Here is an 18562-nt window from a genome sequence, read left to right as displayed (position 1 = left end):
TTTGCCATCTCCCTCACCTTGCCGAGCCCCTGCATCCCTCGCCTGGCCCTGAGTCATGGGTAAACACCGCCGGGTGCCAGGCTGCTCCCGGCCCGCACCCAGCGCGGGGGGTCAGGCTGGGTTTGGGGCCTCCAGCGGGACAGGGGTGCAGCCTTCAGAGAGTAAATGAGGGAGCTCCCCACTTCTCCAAGGGGCACAGACGAGCCAGAGCGGGGGGAAAAGTCCCTCACGGACACAGAGAGACGGCTGGGGGGCGAAGACCTGCCCGTGAGCGTATCCCTGACCCGGCTGGAAGAAGGGGTTAAAAATAGAAATAATAATTCTTTAAAAAAAAAAAAAAAAGTTGGAAAACGTTGCTTTCCGTAGCAAAACGTGGCTGCACACAGGATAAACATGAAAAAAAGTAATGCCTTAGTTAAACCTGCCCTAGATACCCCGCAGCGGGGCTGAGAGGGACGGCAGGGCGGACCCGCACCCCGCACCTCTCCCTGGGTCGCTCTGCTCCGGCCCCGCCGCTGCCCGGGCAGGGACCAGCAGCCCCGCTGCGGGGAGCAGCCGCCGGGATCCAGACCTCCCCGCGCAAATTAATTCCTCACAGAGCTTGTTAAACAATTTGCAGGGCGGGCATGATGTGGACTGTGGGGGTTGAGGAGTTTGAGGGGTTTTGGGGGTGGGGGGGGAATGAGTGTTTTGTTTTTATCTCCTCTCTGGGGCAAAACAGCAGCTGGCAGCCAAAAGACTTTCTGAACTGTTTCATTTGAGGAAAGTGAGGGGAAAACTGGCGTCTGACTCTCTCCGCATTTTAAATATGCTTGAATATAATTGACCGACTGCTGCTATGGAGCGTTTGACGTGCTTGATGGTGCTGCACCCGGCTGCTCCGAAAGTCCCGGGAAATGCTCATTTGCGGGAAGAACTTGTTAAAGATGAAGGGCTTGGATTAAGTGCAGAGGCTAAAGGCATTTGCGTGTGCCACCGTTCGCATCATGATTCTGCAGGCGCTCCTCCACCTCTCCCCGTACATCAAATTTTTAGTTCAGAAAAGCCTGGTAGCTGTGCGGTACTGGCTCAGAGAAACCCCTCACTGCATTTCACGAAAACCTCCTCTGTGCTGTAGGACCTGCTGTGTTAAATTATGATCCAAAGGCTGTGGGGTGGGAACAATCAATCAGAATACCTGGGGTAGTGTGTAATGTGTGTGCTCTTGCCAGCGGGAGCAAGCGGCCCCTGAACACAGTCCCCCAGCAGGTTAAATAAATATGATACTATAGACAAACCGAGAGGATCACATGGCCGCATCAATCAGCTGTTGATAAAATACAGTCTTCCTTTAATACACGCTGGGAAAGTTATTTAACACTTACAAAACCCGAATTCAGTGCTGTTTCTTTTAGTAAAACGGGAGAAAAATATTCTTTGAAAGTGCAACTCTTCTTAAAAGGCACGGAGAGGTGACAGTTGCATTTTCCTGGGGGATATAATAGAAAGCTTTTAATGAAGCCACCGACACTGTGCAAAGTACGTGAGCCACGATGCTGGAAAAATACAGAAGCTGTTAAAAGAACAAGTCAATGTAGAAGTGGCCGGAGTTGGTTCCTGGCTGCGCATTAGGGTTTATTTCCTTTTCATTCATGATTTCACAACCCGGGTGGCTAAAAGGCTCCCGAGAACTGTTTCTTCTTGGCATGCAATTAGGGACGAGCCCCGCCAAGGAGGAAGCGACCGGGGGTTCTTCCTTCCCAGCTCGGCATCTCTCACAGCTGCCGGACAGCTGGAGCGGCTGGAGAAGCAGCAGACACGCGTGCTTAGATTTTTTTAAAGAGAGGTTGTCAGGGAAATACCAAAATATTAAATTTTTTTAATAGAAATCAGTTCTCCCGGGTATTTGTTGAAATAAAAGTTGTTGGTAGGGGCTGATCACAGGACTTTTGGTTGGATTTTTTTTTTTTTAATGTAAGAAGGGATGGGGTTCTAGGGGTGCAATGTGTTTTTCCCCTCTCAGGTGAGAAGTTTTGCCTACTGAGATAAAAAGAGCTGTCGCCCGAGTAGGCTTTGGGATTATCGCCCATTTGTTAACTTCCCGCTTTCCGCTCACTTAAGGGTCCCTTTTGAATTGTCTTCGCGGTGCCTTGTCCCACTTCCCCACCTCTACCCCCCTTTCCGACAGGCCCCGATTCTGCGGGCTCTCCCTGCGGGCTGCAAAGCCCCCGGCACGTTTGCGGGGCTGGCGGCAGCAGTGCGGGGTTCAGCGCCCTCTCCGCCCACCTGAAGCTCCTCAAAGCACGGGAAAAGTCAGCACCGAGCCCCGGGGAGACACGGCATAAATCACTGGGCAGCCCAAACCTCCGTGGGGAAAAGCGGGAGGAAATTCTGACAAGGTTTCCCCTAACAAATGGAGATTAATGCCCGCTGTACAAAGGAAGCAGCTGGAAGTGATGTTTATACAAGAAAAATCCTGGAAATAGGGGAAAGACTGGAAAAACCCCAGTAGCCTGGGAGGCTGTCGGTCCGGGGCTATGTCAGCCAAAAAATACGGAGCTGAGGAACCAAAAAGGCGTTTGACTCCCGGTGCTCTCCTTCGCCTCTGGAGAACCCCAGGCCCGCCGTGAGGCCGCCCTGTCGCGGGTGGGCGTCCCGGGGATGCCCCGACCCTTGCGGGTGCCGCCGGGGAACCTCGGAGGGGGAGGAAATGGCCGGGAAATCACAGCTCGTGGGGACAGGGCACCCACGGTGGGCGCGGTCACGGGGGGAGGCTCTGCCCAGAGCCGGGGGGATGGCAGGGTCCCCGCAGCCAGCCCTGGAGGAGCTGCGGGCGTCTCCGCGCCTCGGATGTGTTCGGAAAGTTGCGCTAAAAAGCTCTTTACCTGCACCAGCCACCCTTAAGCACTCTCCAGGGGCTTGTTGGGCAGATGTAATGGCAAGGCCAGGGGTTCTTGTTTGGCGAGACGTGGGGACATTTGTCATGGCTGACCTGTGAACTTCAGCTTCTGAGCCCAGGACTGTAAAGAGAGGCTCTGGCTAATGTAATAAAGCAAGAGAGACAAGAGGAAAGGCCTATCTTGCCCCAGGGCCACCACATGTTCACTCCGTTTTACTGTCAGTGCTACATGGAAGCTGTGGCTTCATTTCATATTCTATTAATATTTACAGCGGCGATTGAATTTCCCATTACAAAGTTCACCATGCACGCACTGCTAATATGAAATATTAATAGTATTGTACACATTATGAAAATTCTTATTATTAAAAAATATATATATATACCGGGCAATTTGCACGGGTAACTTCATTTGCTGTGTCCACCTGGCGCAGAGGGGACCTGCAGCCCTGGCCCCGCGGGGGTGCGGGGGATGCGCGGGGCACGCGGGGCGGAGTAGGGCTGCGCGGGGAGCAGCCCCGGAGCCCTTGTGTCACTGCAGGAAGCAGCGTGGCCCTCTCAGTGCCACCTCCACCCACGGGGCTGAGTCATTTACTTGTGAAGGGTCACGTTTTCCATCTGGTCTGGGGCATCCTGAGGGCAGGAAATGCCCAAAGCAGTGAGGGATGGGGCCGAGGAGAATCAGGTGGGTCCGATGGTGACAGAGGGGTTTAAAGTTTTTTGACTGCTTCTCCCAGATCGACTTTCTGAGACGGTTTAAAGTCCAAGCAAACCCTGAGTGTCTCAAAGATGAGTAATCTGGCATCCCCTTACTTTGCAGACCGCAGCTGAGTCACTTTTCAGTTCCTGTTCGGGGCGGATAGAGAAATCCTATCTCTTGTGAAAGGAAAATTGGCCTCCGGCGTCCCAAAAGTGCCCCGACGATCAACTGAAATGAAAGTAAACCGATAATTTCCAGATCGCGTGGAAAACAGAGAGGTATCGAATTTAACCACCGCAAGCTCAGCCCAGCAGGATGAGCTTGTCCTGGAGCACTTTATCTCGCTCCCTTTCGAGGGAGATGCCCAGGTCATTCTGCTCTTTTTTATTATTATTATTTATCATTCTGAGCAAAAACAGCCCTTCCTTTCGCTGCATTGCAAATCTGCACGTTCGTGGCAAAATAGAAACTTGTCATTTGTGTGTGAGGAAGGTGCAGGGAGAGAAAAGTCTGGGGGCTTTGGGGAGCCCCGCGTGCAGCATCCACAGGTGTTTATTATATTAGGAAGAAAGTTGGCATAACTGGGTTTTTAGATTTTTTTTCTCCCGGATAACTCTTCAATTACTCTGATGCCCGTCTGGAACTTAGATTCCATTAAAAAAACCCCAGCCTTGTTTTCTGTTAGGAGGGGAGCTGTATTGATTTACCCGGGTATTTACTCTCTGCTGATTGCAGTGAGAAAAAACAGCTCTAGAGTCGCTCTCTTCACCTTGAATCCTTGGTGAAGGTTGTGTTTGAACTGGGAGTGTTCCCACCTCCCTGCTCCCCCAGATTTACCGCTTTCCCATAGCTCTGGGCCCTGGCGAATGGGTAACCTAGGGGTTTTCTCTGTCTTATTTTGACCATGGGAAGGAATCATATCCAGAAGGAAGTCCCTGGCCGACTACAGGTGCTGCAGATGTAGGTGTAGAGATCTGTTAGCCAGCAGATCGTGGTGGCTCCTCTGTTTTCCCAAAGCTTCTCCCACGCACAAGGAATAGATGCTATTTATGACTCCTAATAGATCTGGATTTAGGTAATTTAGGAATCCTTAGGTTAGTCTCTCAGCTCGGGAAGATGACAGGCGCTGGGAGGTACGGATGGGTGACATTTCCACCATGAGATCCGTCCTTCCCCCTCCCTGCTGCCCCCCTTCGCGTCCCCCCCTTCCAGCCCTAAATGTGTCATGCTTTGTCACATCCTCTGCGTGTGTGTTTTTAGAGAACATTTGAATAAAAGGCTCGATGCCAGGTATTGGTGACACAGTGGGTGGAATTTGCAGCCTTTCCACAAAGAGTTGGAAGCCTCCATTTGCATAAGGTCAGGGTACAGCTTCTCACAGAACTTTAGCAGCATCTCTGTCTCTTAGCAACACTCTTGCACTCTTGGTCCCTGCATTAAATTGACTGGTCCTTTCCTTTTCTTCCTTTCATAGGGAGGCTTACAATAAAATGTCACCCTTCCAACCTGTGCCTGTCACCCAGTAGGTCATCTGTTTCTCTTACACCTCCTTCCCCCCACCACCACTTCATCTCCAATTAGGGGATGAGATTATTCATTTGGTGGATTCCCAAAACTGCTTCATTTTTTATTTTGTTAATTAATATTAATAACATTTCTCCCTTTGTATTAATAAAAAGGAGCCCTCATAAACAGTGAGGAGATAAGGAGCAAATTGCAGGCACCTGCAAAACAATGGGCTTGGAGTGGGGTAATAAGGCGAGTGGAGATAGAGAGAGCAAGGTTTAGGTCATCCTCTCCACCCATTTAGTTGATGCAGGGTTGAACTCAGCATGGAAGCCTTCAATGTGCTCAGAATATTAGAGTCACCCCTCTTGGCTCCGGCATGGGAATTGGTGACAGAATACAGATGCTGATAGGTGGTGTTAATGGAGGGTCAGGCTTGGACAATAGTATCCATCACTTGCCTCATGGCTCTGCTGTCAGATGGAGTCATTTCTGACTGCTCTATCACCAAGATTTGGGAGAGATTCAATTATTACCTTAGGCTTGGCAGCGGTAGATATAAATCTATGCCCAAAGGACCGGAAAAATCACCCCCGTCTTCTTCTCTCCCAAAGTGTTTTTCCCCTTCCTAAATACAATATTTTTTTTTTTCGGGGGGGGGAGGGGGAAGAAAAAAAAAAGGAAAATCAATATCCGTGCCATTCAATCTGTCCCTCTGCTACGAATTCCTGGAGAAAAATCAGCCAATAATTTGCTCGGCCTGAGTTACCCGCCAGTTCCACCACACTGTCAAACTTTTGTAGGGAAGGTTATGGCAGAACCTCTAAACTTTGGAGCCTGTACCTAGAGTTTGTGCTTTTTCCCCCCGAGATTCCGGGCGCTGCATCCCTGGCAGGGAACTAAATCCCGTCTCTGGGTGCCGGGGAATGAGCAGGACACACTGCAGAGCCCCTCTTCACCCAGGGCGGATGGGGAGATTATTTACCAAGAGCCCTCGTTAACTTTAAGAACGGGGCTAAAGGACAAACTTTAAGCACGCTAAACCTCTCCATTTCCCCCTTTCTACTTTTTAAAGGTATTTAAGTGGTGATAGCCGCTTTAAATTCAGTCCGGATTTTATTCCCTGGCTCCCTGTGGCGACCTGATCCACTTCTAAGGAGGAATGGCTTGTTTTCTCTAACACGTTATCCACCTCTTGAGTGGTGCAAATGCTAAGGTGAAACCTGGTGCTTTTCAGTGGTATTTCTTCAAAACTCTTATTCAAACCCTCCCCTCCCTCCTCGCTGCTCCTCCCGAAGCTTTCAGACACTGTAATTCCTGCAAGATAAATTCTCAGGTAATGGGTTCTGAGAAAAAGCAACAGAGGTTAGGAGTCAACTGCCTCCTCTTTAATAATTCACATGTCATATTTCTTTCACTTTGTCAAGTTGGCTAAAGAAGATGGGCAGGGCTGAGACAAGCAGACACTTGAGTTTATTATCCAAGGGCTGGGAGGACCCAGGGAAGGGCGATGCCCTCTCTGCCTTTGGCAGAGGGGCAATTCCTGCTGCCTGGCTCCAGAGTTGTGTCTTCTCGCCCATGTCTCAGAGACTGAGCAAAGGGACTCCTGGTTTCCAGCAGCTGCACTCCTGCCTGGCTTTCCTCTTCCTAGGATCCCTCATTCGCCTCTCCTATTTACCTTAAAAGCTGTTGCTCGTCCTTTCGATTCTTTTACTGGTATAAAAACTAAAAACAAAATGTAAAACAGGTAAATTGCAAATAAACCTCAGCGAGAACCCGTACTTTATTTTATTTAATTTTTATTTTACTCACCGTGCTGTGATTTGCCTCCCTGAGTGCTAATACATTTTTGCACGGGATATTTCTCTACTCAGATTTGTAAAAGTTTCAGGACTCGCTGGCTGAAATTCCAACAGTTTTGGATAACCAAAGCAAAGCTGAGATTTAGCAGTGAGGTGAGGAAGTTGAGTTTGGGCTCTCCTCCCCTAAAGCAGCGGTAAAACAAAACACCAGCGACTGCAAATGTAGGCAAAAACTTGTCACTGGAGGGGAACAAACAAGTAGTTGACTCTTAGGAAATTAGTCACCCTTCCTTAAATGATAAAGGTCTCCGAAAAGAGTTCAAAAATTATATGTTATAATCCCAGGAATCCTCACTAATTTGTCTTTTCAGACGGCTTTTAGAAAAACTTCCAAGATTTTCTAGATTTCCACTTTCCTGCCTCATCCTTGACACATTCTTCCACCACATTCCCCAGCCCTATCTTCGAGTGTGAGTGCGGATAATGTCATGTACCTGTGAAGGTGTCAGCTGCATTTTGAAATAAAATAGAAGAAAAGGAGAAGAAAAGCAGTTCCCTGAGCCACACTGCCTGCTCTGGAAAGTGCAGATACAGGTGAACACACGAGTGACAGCAGAGCAGAAAGTGTCTTTATTCTTCTGGGAGCTGCCTCTTTTCCCCTCTTACTATATTATTATTATTTTCCTCATGCTATCGTTTAAAGTAAAACCACTTTTTTTTCAACAGTCTTTCATTGAAGCAGCAACACATTTTAACTGATCTTTTGCAGTGTGGTCTCTTATGTGTGGCCGTAAGTCTTATCCAGAAACAGTAAATCTGTCTTATCTGTCAGATTTTGGTAACTTTATACATGAAAGGGAAGAGCAAGCAACTTTGAGGGATTTAGCAAAAGGACTTATCAGTCTGAGTAAGAATAACAGCAAACCCTGAGGCCCATGGGAAGTTTGCCCTTGTGATACTGGCCAGGGTTTGTTACATTTTTGGTTAGAGGCTCATGACTTTCACCCTTTCTGCAAGCATCATTTCCAGAAACAGCCAGCTCTGCTTTGCGGTGAAGATTGCTCTGGGATTTCGTTGGGGTTTGTTTTTCCTTCCGAGAAAACCCCTTGTGTTACTGGGGCTTCAACACTTCAAAAATAAATATAAACCCGAAACAAGACCCATGAGCCAAAGAGAAATAACAAGCTGACAGTCGCCCGGCCGGCTGGAGAGGGCTGGGGGAGCATCCTTTGGGAAGGGATGCAGAAGTGCTTCGTGCTTTGATTTCTGCCTTCAGCCCTCCCGATGAAACCCTGTGTGCCTCATGGCTTGCACAGGGGTGACAGGCTGGCACAGAGGTCACCCTTGGGCTCTTAAAGCACACGAGTGTCCCCAAACTGTCTGCGATTGTCGCGTTTCTCCCTTCCTCGAGGAGGGTGAGGGGCTCCCTGCGCAGTGCTCACCTGCCATAAGGCACAACATTATCCCGGCTGAAACTCTTAAATTTGCAGTCTGACACTTCAAAAGTTTTTTTAAAAAATTATTATTATTTCTTTTCCAGACACCAGCACTCTTTTTTTTTTTTTTTTTTTTTTTTTTTCCCCAGCTCCCGAGATGGGAGCTGATTTTCCCGGTGCCAAACCGCTCCTAGAGACACCCGGCAGGCGCCGAGCAGGGCTCGAAGGGAGAGACAGAGCCATTCTCCATTGGCAACCAGCGATGAAACGCACTTGAAAAGCTGCCAGGGAGAATTAGGATGGTAGCCCTATCCTGCAAAATCAGATGGTTTGCAGTGTCCCTGAGCAGCTGTTAAGCTTGTTGAGGTTTTTTTATTAGTATTAGTATTAGTATTTTCCGGCATATTTTTTTAACACCTGCGAAGTTTGTCTATGAGGATGCCACTAAAGACAGAAGTACTGAGTGCTTGACAGACTCCATAAAGTCCTTGGCATCCTTCTAGATACGTGACAGGTCCAAGGAGCGGGATGCGAGAGCCGCGGGGTGAGCGCGGCCCGGCGGAGCGCCGCTCCCTGCCCACTCCGCCTGGCACGACGGGGCGATACCACCGCCCTGCAGCCCGGCAGAGATGCCCTCCTGGCCCCAAAACAGGGGAGAGACGGAGGGCTTGGGTGGGGAAGCCACCTGCAGCCGGTCCCTCCCGCCTCAGTCGCACACAGCATGTCCTGCGCGGCGCAAAGGGACAGAACTCTCTAGGCACGCAGAAAGCACCGATTTAATAGGGGAGGGAAAGGAGGTTTGGTGCTCCCTGCTCCTTGTTCCCCGATGAGGAGCTGGCGCTGGTAGCGGGGCTCTGCCGGGCAGCCCCCGCCCCGCTTCGCGGAGTCCCTGCCCGGCGGAGGATGCGCTGCTCTCCCGCCGGCAGCAGCAGCGTCCCTGCTCGCACCTCCCGTCTGAACTCATCTTCCTTCTGCCTGCCAAACATCTGCAGCATCCCCCCTCCTGCCCCTTGATTCCACTTGCTGTTTCTTCTTATTGAGTTCTCCGAGTCTCTCTGCAACTTGTCATAACCTGTAATAAAATGCCCTTTTCGTTGGGAGTTAAAGTCCAGAGGGCATCAGATCCATTTCCAGCTGACAGCGGAGAAGCCAGGCAAGACAGCGGCGGGAGGATTGCTTTTGTGCGCCTCCAGGGCTTTAACTACTTCACAACGAGGCACCCCGAGGGCAGCCGGTCCCCACCCAGCCCCCCGGGTAGGGCATTGCAGCATGTCGTGGTCACCCAGCACCACACTGGGAGCAGAGCTGGGGGTCCTGGGCAGCCCCTGCCCTGGGGGAGCCTGCAGGTCCCTGCCAGGGAGGGCACTAAACAGCAGAACATCCATGGCCCAGCACGGATACGTGAATTATTCTTATTTATTCTTATTCTCATTGTCATTGTAATTCTCATTCTTATTAATTCTGACTCTTATTTTTATTCTTTATTTTTATTGCTAATATGTCTAGAGTACACTGGAAGAAAAACGACCACAATATGATACAGATATATATTCTATTATATATTATATAGTAGGCAATATCAGACACCTGCAATGAATATTTGTTCCTTTTACGTCCTCATTCTTGTGCATTGAGAGTATTGCACGACCATAAATATGAACATCTATAAGTGCTGTGTATGTATTTATGCTTCTATACATGTGTACATTAATAAACATATAACGTACACGTGTGTTTGCACACAGAGGAGGTGTATGTACATGGAGACATAAACACACATTTTCCTTGTGTTGTACTGCACAAAAAAATGTTCATCCTGCCCAGTCTGCTCCCTCCTCTGCTGACAGGGTTGTGTGTAGGACCAGAAAAGCACGTCAGAATATAAGGTGCGAGAGGCCAATAAGCCCTTAAGTGGTTACACACGATTTATTTTCCTTTAAAGCCCAAGCAAACAAATAACAAAGAGGAGGTTGGTTAAAAAACACTCCCAGCAAGGTGCTCTGTAACCCCAGCATTGCCCAGCATGTCCTGGCAAGGGGTCAGGCTGTGGGGCTGCTGCTGGGGCTGAGCCTCTGATCAAGTATTTATGGCCACTGCATCTTTGCATAACATTTACTTTGCTCTCTTTAATGGTTTTCTCCACTCCTTTCCCCGCTCCTCGCTGCAAACAGCCTCAGTCAGCCCCAGCGATGATATCAAGAAAGGTTTTTCTTTTTTTTTTATGGTCCAGCCAAAGCGAGGTCATTCTAATAATACCCAAGGTCACTGGTGGGAGCCACCGAGTCTCCCAGTCATTTTTCATTTGCTTGCAACAGTTAATGACAGTCACAGGGATGGAGCTGGGAGCTGATGGCCGTGTGATGTCACCAGCACATGCTAGGGGATTATAAGGGCAGGTACAGGGCAGGGTTGTGGATTAAAAATGATGGGAAAAAAAATCACTATTAACTGCTTCACTCCAGCAGCTTGGTGAAAAAAAAAAAAGGTACAGACAAAGGAGGGGAATTTCTTCCTCCCACCCCCCTCCAAATCAGTCCTCTAAAATGCCAGCTCAACTGCTCCATTTTTTCCTGATTTGGTGACTCAGCTGGAAAAGATCCGTGGAGTGTGTGAGAGGACACACTGCTTGCTGTACCAGCTGCTGGGCAAGAGGTTGCAAAAGCAACCTTGCAATTACCTGGGGGCGTTCCTCTCCCTTCCACCCAAATCAGAGGCCTCATCCCTTTCCTCCTTCTGCCAAGGACAAAGCCTGTAGTGCTACCAGAAGTTAGACCTAGACAAGTTTTTTGATCTGGGGAGTTTTTTGTCTGGGGAGTTTAAACTCATGTTTTCTATTCTAGCTGTCCACTTGGGAAAAAAAGAACAAAAGGGAAGCAGATCCCCTGGTTAGATCCCCCCAGTCAGGCTGCAGTGCTCTGTGGCTGGAGGAGCCCCGGGGAGGTGGGTATTCATTAAACCATGAGCACCAACTGCGAGGTTCATGCTGCAAAGTGCCCCTCACACAGCTGTGGTCACCCTCAGAGCTGCCCCTCGCCTCCAGGGAGTCACCCCAGGGGTCCCAGTCCTCACGTGTGGCCCATGGCTTAAACCTATGGGCTGAAATATTACACTCTGGAAAGCCAGGAGTGTGCACCAGCCTGCAGGGACCAGGGGAAGAAGCTACAAAATCAGCTAGATACCAAGTTTACTGATAATTTAATAAAAATAATCATATTCTGCTCCAAAAGGTGCAGAAGCAAGAATTTTTTAACCTGTAGGATAACTAACAGTTTGGACAAACTGCTCTTTCTCACTGAGAAACAAACCAAAAGAAAGAAGAATTACATATTAATCTTCACTCAGTCTCTCATCACTGAACTACTTTGTCTTAGTTATCTCATCTTTTCGTATTTATTTATGAAACATGACCTTCTCATAGTCTCTGTTTCCACATTTTTATTCTTTTCTGACATATTAACTGTATAGTGACCATCAGTTTCACGGTTTATTATTGTCAACATGTATCTTTTTAAAAAAGAATTCCATGGAGAAAATTGGATATCAGTTGAAATCTTCATCCAATGATATTTTTTTTTATTAGTTCACTGTACAAGAGCAAAACATGGCAAACCAGAACAAAACAATTATAACAGAAAAGGAGTGACTGGTTTATATGAACACCTAATTTCTAAACCTGTTTCACAGCTGCCAACCATTTATGAAACTCTCACTACTAAGGTCAGTGGACTTTGGATCGACTCCTATTTAAAGCAGGATGGATCAATGGAGTGAAGAGATGAGTTCAAACTGATGCAGCTGTCCAAAATACACTGAGATGCATAAATCCCACACTTCTGTTTTCCGTGTTTGCTATCTTCCCTTAATGCTCGTTCCTGCAAGTAACTTTCCCTGAAAATCCTGTGTCTTGTTTGGATGAGAAGGGAGAAACAGGTGCAGCTGGAGGCTGAATTTTTGAGCCAAATTGTGCTGCTCTGAACAGTCGTGGCTGCAGTCAACCCCTCTGAAGGATGCTGAGCTGTGGCAGTACGATATCAGCTCTGAGATGTGTTGTTAAGGATCTTCAGGTGTTACCTGGTGGATCCTGTCAGAATCAAAGGCTGATGGATTTATTTCTTTTCCCTGGGAGGACACAAACCCATGTGCTGCTCCTCAGATGAGGAGAACGTGGCACATTCTTCCTTTCTGCCTATTTTCCACAGAAATGCTTCACGTCCCGTTTACAATTGGGCCTGACTTGATTTATCGTGGTTAATAGGATTAGAGCATCAGCCTTTCTGGAGGATATTGAAATGCAGGGGAAGAGTGGTACTGAGTTGCTGGTGTCTTTCTTCTCCTCCTGTGATGGGCAGAAGGACACACCTCCAAGCAGAGGGGATTTGTCCGGTGGGAGCAGGCAGATTATCTGTATCTAGTGAAACAAGGCGTGCATGGCAACCTTTGCCAAGGCTCAAAGCCAGAACCTACTCACTATAAAATAATTGTGTCACTACCTAACCAAGGCACTCTTCATGTTTCATTTATCTTTTGACTGTAATTGAATGGTTGAAAAGCAAAAAATGTAGACAAATTCCAGCTGTATTGAGATCTGTTTCTTTCTCTGCTACCATGGCCCATCATTAGATAGTTTCACTCTCTGTACAGAAGGTCAGAGAGTATAAATATAAATTGCATTTTGCATTACTTCTAGATGAGTGAAGCTGTCAAAGCAATAATATAAGCTTTCAGTCCCACATTCTACCACTTCTTTCCCATTTTTTGGCCAGGAGGTCATGTGCAAATTGAACGTGACAGCCCAGACGACATGTCCAACAGACTTATATTGTTAGACAGTTCTGCCATGGCACTCACCACAAATTAAACCCACGTCGGACTTGGAGCTCTTCAGGAGCTGCTAGCAGTAGCTCAGGCTTCTTGCAAAAAAGTTTATGTCCATGTCAAGCCTACACAAGAAAAACAGCAACTCTTTTGGAGGATCTTGTCGAAAAATGGAGAACACGGGGGAAAAAATCCGACAGGTAAACCTGAAAGAGCTGATCACAGTAATGCAGACTTTTAGTTCTTTGAAAGGTGGGTACATATATAGTGTGTGTATGTGTGTATTCTTCACTTCTGTCAAAACTCTCTCCTCCAGTCTGTTATTAATAGGTAATATTCAGTATTTAGTGGATATTTTTGCTATCAGTATTCAAAGGAAGGGGAGCAAACTCTTAATTTTCCACCTCTTTTTATGCAAGCAAAGTTAACTTTGTGTCTGTTGATAAAACACTGTGTACAGCAGTTAATACACTGTTGATGATTTGGAAATAAATGTGTATTTATAGCATTAAAATCCACATGGGCAGCTTCCACTAGTACCTATTTGGGTAATGTAGTCTAAATTAATATGTGAAAATAGATGCTACTGATTGTTGTGTTTTATATTAACTCAGAGCACAGTTTTCTACACAGCACCAGAAGGATGAGATTGAGGTTGTTTTCTTCAGCTGGAGTCAAATCAGGTGTCAAAGTAGCTTTACAAAGTTCTTTGTGCTGCGAATAATGTTGGAGAAAAGATAATGCTGAATGACAGTGAAACAAGATCGCTCTGGGGACAGAAAACCAGATTTCCAGTCCTTTACCTTTAGGTGTCTAAAAATGCAGCACAGGTTGTGAACGACTGAAAATTCTTAGCATCTGGCAGTGTCTGCTGGCCCGTGCTAAAGAGCTGGTGGTCTTGGTCCAAATCTTGGCAGAGATGAGTTCACATTATAAATGACATTATCTGGCAAATCTTTGCAGTAGTCTGAGCAGAGAGGCCAAGAACTCACTTGGCACAGAACCTCCTGCTTTCCCTCATGGCAGAAATGATCTCCCTAGATAGCGGCTGAGTATGGATCAAGAAAATTCCCTGCCACTCTTGCCCTACCAGCTTCCCATGAAAGAACAAAGAACTTCATTTTCAAGGACTACCAGGTTTTTTCTCTCTCTTTTTTTTTCAAGGACTAAACTTAGAGTGAAGAGTTTGAGCCCCATCTGGTACAAATTGGTAGGGGCTTTGCAGGCTTCAGTAGAGCTACACTGATTTACGCCAGATGATGCTATTAGAGGACTGAACTATCCAACAATAATTATAAAAAATGTCTTTGGTTATGCATGTGCAACAACTATTTATGTTTACATTGCAGAGATTTGCATGTAGCACAGTGGGGAGTATTTTATCTCTTGAAAACATTGCACCAGCATAAATAATCCACTGACATTCAAATGAGCAAAGAAATACCCACGTTTTACCACAAGATGGACCATAAAGGATGTTCTTCACGCATCTTTTTCAAGCAGATTTGTCAATAATCCTCGACTGCAAAGTTCATTCTAAAGAAAGAAAGATGGAAAAAAAAAGAAAAAGGTAAAAGTTATGTTCTGTTCCAGGTAGTTACACTACAGATTGCTCTGAACTGTGGGTCTAGGTGCAACCAGGTGATCCTGCACTCGGGAAGGAGGATGGGGGAACCAGGTGAAAATAGGACATCAAAAATGCCCCGCAAAAGACAGTACCATACCTCGTTTGACAGCATTCAAAGCAGATTTTCAGGGAATGTGGACCAGTTCAAATCCAGAGTGAATTGAAGACAAACCTATCAAAGGCAGAGATGGAGATAATCAAGTGAAAACTGGGCGACTCTGCTGAAGTACCAGCCTGGAAGAGCACAACAGAAATTACCATTGGGGTAATTACACTGGCATTTAAGCTTTCAGAATAGAAAATGCTTAGAATATGCAGTAATATGTTGTATCTTTGACTCACAAGAGGAAAGGGAGATGAAAGCACAGGTAATATTCCTTTGATGTTTGAACTACATACTCAGGTCTCCTGCCTTGATTTCTGGGGGTTTTTTTATTTGCTAATTGTGCTTTGGTAGTGTTTCGAAGGCATTAAATTTCTCAAATTAAGGCATGCTGCCCTACTCCAGATATAGCTTCCCTCTTGAGAACAAGGGAGAAGAGTGTTGCTGGCATTTTAAGTTCAAATGCCCAGCAGAGAATTGGAAGATACACAGACATCATTTGCACAGCCTGGCTCCCCCTTTTCACCTTTGCATCTTCCTGAAAAACAGGAGATTCTCCCATTATACCCAGCAGAAGAAGACTTTTGTCCCACATGGGAGACTGCACAGCACTGAACTCACCTGGGTAGTTTGGCAAAGACTCCACTCTGTTGTCCTAAAAACCAAATTGCCTCAGTTTCCCTATCAAAGGAGTGAGAATGTGATGATGATGATCTGCCTCTTGGGAGCACTGTGAACAGTAATTTGTGGTTTTATTAGCTCTTCCAAGATGAAATATGTCACATAAATGGTCAGAGTTATTAAACTGAGCTTAATTGGCAAGGGCTTGAGGAGAATTTCTATCACAAAAAGGTGTCTTTGAACAAGTGAAGGAATTGGTGGACTTGATTGTGGCTCAAGGCTTCCCTTTTGTGTGGCAGAGCAACGCAAGTTCAGGATGGGAGAAGAGGAACCATCCCACCCATCCCACTAGGTCCTTAAAGGAGAGCTTAAAAGGATAAGATAAGGTATATGCTTGGGATGAGCGTGGGAGAGAAATCGCAATTAATTGCTGAAATAAACAGGGTGAAAGGGAGTTTCCCAAGAATCCTGGCTGCTCAAAGCAATGCAAGAACATTAAAAACCAGTCCCAGGTTCTAGCAGAGGAAATGTGACAAGGGGAACACAGGCTTAGCTGGGAGATTTGGAACATCAGTCAGGTGGGATAACCCTACTTTTGTATTTTTATGGATTTGGTTTTCTCCAAAAGCAGGGCTCTATTTTGATGGCTGGTTTGAGGGAAAACTAAGCTACTGTCATTAAAACCCAAATTGTAATCCTAGCAAATTAGCCAAACCTCCAGGCACTCTGCTCACCAGAATTTCCTTACAAGAGGAATCTGTCACTTTGTCACTACAAAATGAGGCCAAATTTTCAAAGACGTCTCTGCAATGAGACTCAGAGGTCTGGTACTAAGCCATCAGGAGATTTGCATTCACAGTTTGGGTTTCCAACATGACAATAAGAAGTTTAACTCCAAACACAACTGTATTGCACGAGTGCATTAAAAAAAAACAAAGTGAGAAAGAGCCTCTTTTCATTTTCTGGGACAAGCATGAGTAAACTAAAGTGACAACTGTGCTTTTGCTTTGCATGCAGGATTCCTTTGATTTTTTGTGAGAGACTGGGCACCCAGAAGCTGTGTTCATAGGAGCTAATCAGGAAAATAAAACTTTATTTAAGTTTAAAACCTTCTTCTGTGTTGAAATCAATGGATGTTGAGCACTGAAGTCACCTAACGGGTAAAAATACCATTCTCCTGAAACTTTTTCTGTTGATTGCAAAACTGCCTCTAGATCCTTAGAGGGGATATAGATGTTCAAGGTATTAGGAATTGTAGTGATAGGATGAGTGGTAGTGGTTTTAAGCTGAAAGAGGGTAGATTTAGATTAGCTATTAGAAAGAAATTCTTCCTCGTCAGGGTGGTGAGGCCCTGGCATAGAGAAGTTGTTTCTGCCCCTTCCCTGGAAGTGTTCAAGACCAGGTTGGATGGGGCTTGGAGCAACCTGGGATAGTGCAAAGTGTCCCCACCCGTGGCAGGAGGGTTGCAAAGAGATGACCTTTATGGTCCCTCCCAACCCAAACCATTCTAGGATTCTACGGCACCATGATTCTATGAAGATGAATCTTTCTGAGAATCTGAGTCCAGTCCTCTCTGTCAGCAGGGACAGCAAGGGTAGAGCAGGGTCACTGTTTGCTTACTGCTCAAGTGGGGGTGGCTGAGACCCTGCAGGGCACAAATATTATGCATAGGTCTGAACAGAACTGGGCAGTTTTGACGTGGTTATAGACATCTCTTCCTTAGTGGCACCAGCTCCTGCAGTCTGACAGATATATCAAGTGTGCTTCTAAATCTGCTGTTTATTTTTCACTTGATTTTGCCCTCCATCATGATTTAACCAGCTGGGCACACAGTGCTTCTCTTTCCAATTTTATCACTAACAGGTTTTGATATGGCTCCCTTTCTTCTGCATTTTATGCATTTTTAAGTTGGTAGCTGCTTTAATGACATTTGCAGCTAATGTGTCCCTCCCCTGAACCACATCCACCGCGCTGAGAGCTTTCTATAAAGCACTGGTGCCAAGGCTACAGTGTTACAGGGTTTTATCTTCTCACCCGGTCTAAAAGGGGAGTTTGGGGCAGGCCGTCACAGGGGCTGGTGTCACACACTTCAGATCACTCCTTTAAGTGTACTTCCCAAATTGTCACGTTAGTGCAGCCCCAAAGAAGGGTGTGTAATCATACAGTGCCTGCTGTCCCAGTGAAAAGCTGGGCAGTCTAGAGTGGTCTGAGATCAATTTTGGAAACTGGGCTCTGCTTTCTACAAGTGCACTATGTGTCCACACTTATCTGTGTGTTTATAGATATTTCATTATTTGTTTATGTATGAATTCATTGCATGTGTTTTCATGTTGCATGATAAAATAAATTTAAAATATTTGCAAATTTATCAATCCAGAATCTTTTTTATTCTCTTCCTCTCTCCTCCACTTTACTGAATGACTAATAATCAATGCTTGAGGAACCTATTTATCATGCAGAGAAAACTTGTGTTCAAACCTTCTATTTATCTTTCTGTTTCACTCTGTGGATATCTTCACTGTGGGTTAATTTGTTTTTCTTCTGGGAGGATCTCTGCCTCAAAAGTTTTGGCCAGAATGTCACACCTAGATTGGAGAAGTCTCACAGTTTAACAGAAATAGATGTCATTTATTTTTAAGCATTTTTATTTTCCAGTAGAAGAAATACATGCACATATGGGATTCAAGCTAAAAGTCTCACGGTCTCCTCTTCCAGAAGAGTTTGTTAGAGCTGAGAGTTGGACAAGTCAGCCACAGCCTCTTCCCTCTCCCAGGAACAACCTCTATGAGGAGGCAATGCCTGGGGTGACAGGAGAAACAGCCAGCCCTCCTCAGCCAGGGAGAACTGACCCTTTAACCAATTCGCAGTCACCACTTGCTTCCCATGTCATCTCCTCCAATACAAAATTTTATACTGTCCTTATTACGAGCCTTGATTTTTGGCATGAGTTTTTAGTTTTGTGTGTTTGTTTGTCGGGTTTGATTTGGTTTGGTTTTTTGTAGAATGAAGAGCTGCAATCCTTGGCATTATTTTCTGCAGCTCTAAGTTAAAAAACACGTATCACTTTCTTACCC

The 18562-nt window shown here is 46.2% G+C and overlaps 2 long non-coding RNA genes across 3 annotated transcripts in view; one reads left to right on the top strand and one right to left on the bottom strand.

Annotated features, from left to right (window-relative positions):
• LOC109143453 overlaps nt 1–13159 on the top strand; it is an 86921-nt gene extending 73762 nt beyond the window's left edge. The window contains exon 4 of the long non-coding RNA XR_002043658.3: nt 13086–13159. This is a non-coding gene — a long non-coding RNA (uncharacterized LOC109143453). The remainder of the gene's footprint in view (nt 1–13085) is intronic.
• The window catches only part of LOC104683916, a 34959-nt gene continuing 26122 nt past the window's right edge, over nt 9726–18562 (bottom strand). Inside the window, exons 2-4 of one of the 2 annotated variants that reach the window (XR_005602809.1) lie at nt 14862–14936; nt 14586–14673; nt 9726–13352 (exon numbers count right to left, since the gene is read on the bottom strand). This is a non-coding gene — a long non-coding RNA (uncharacterized LOC104683916). Of the gene's footprint in view, nt 13353–14585; nt 14674–14861; nt 16843–18562 lie in introns of those variants that run through there. The other variant, XR_750868.4, reaches the window with a different exon arrangement.

This window comes from Corvus cornix, chromosome 10 (assembly GCF_000738735.6).
Source record: "Corvus cornix cornix isolate S_Up_H32 chromosome 10, ASM73873v5, whole genome shotgun sequence".
Taxonomy (NCBI): domain Eukaryota; kingdom Metazoa; phylum Chordata; class Aves; order Passeriformes; family Corvidae; genus Corvus; species Corvus cornix.
The sequence above is the reverse complement of the archived record's forward strand: the minus strand, read 5'-3'. Positions and strand labels throughout refer to the sequence as shown.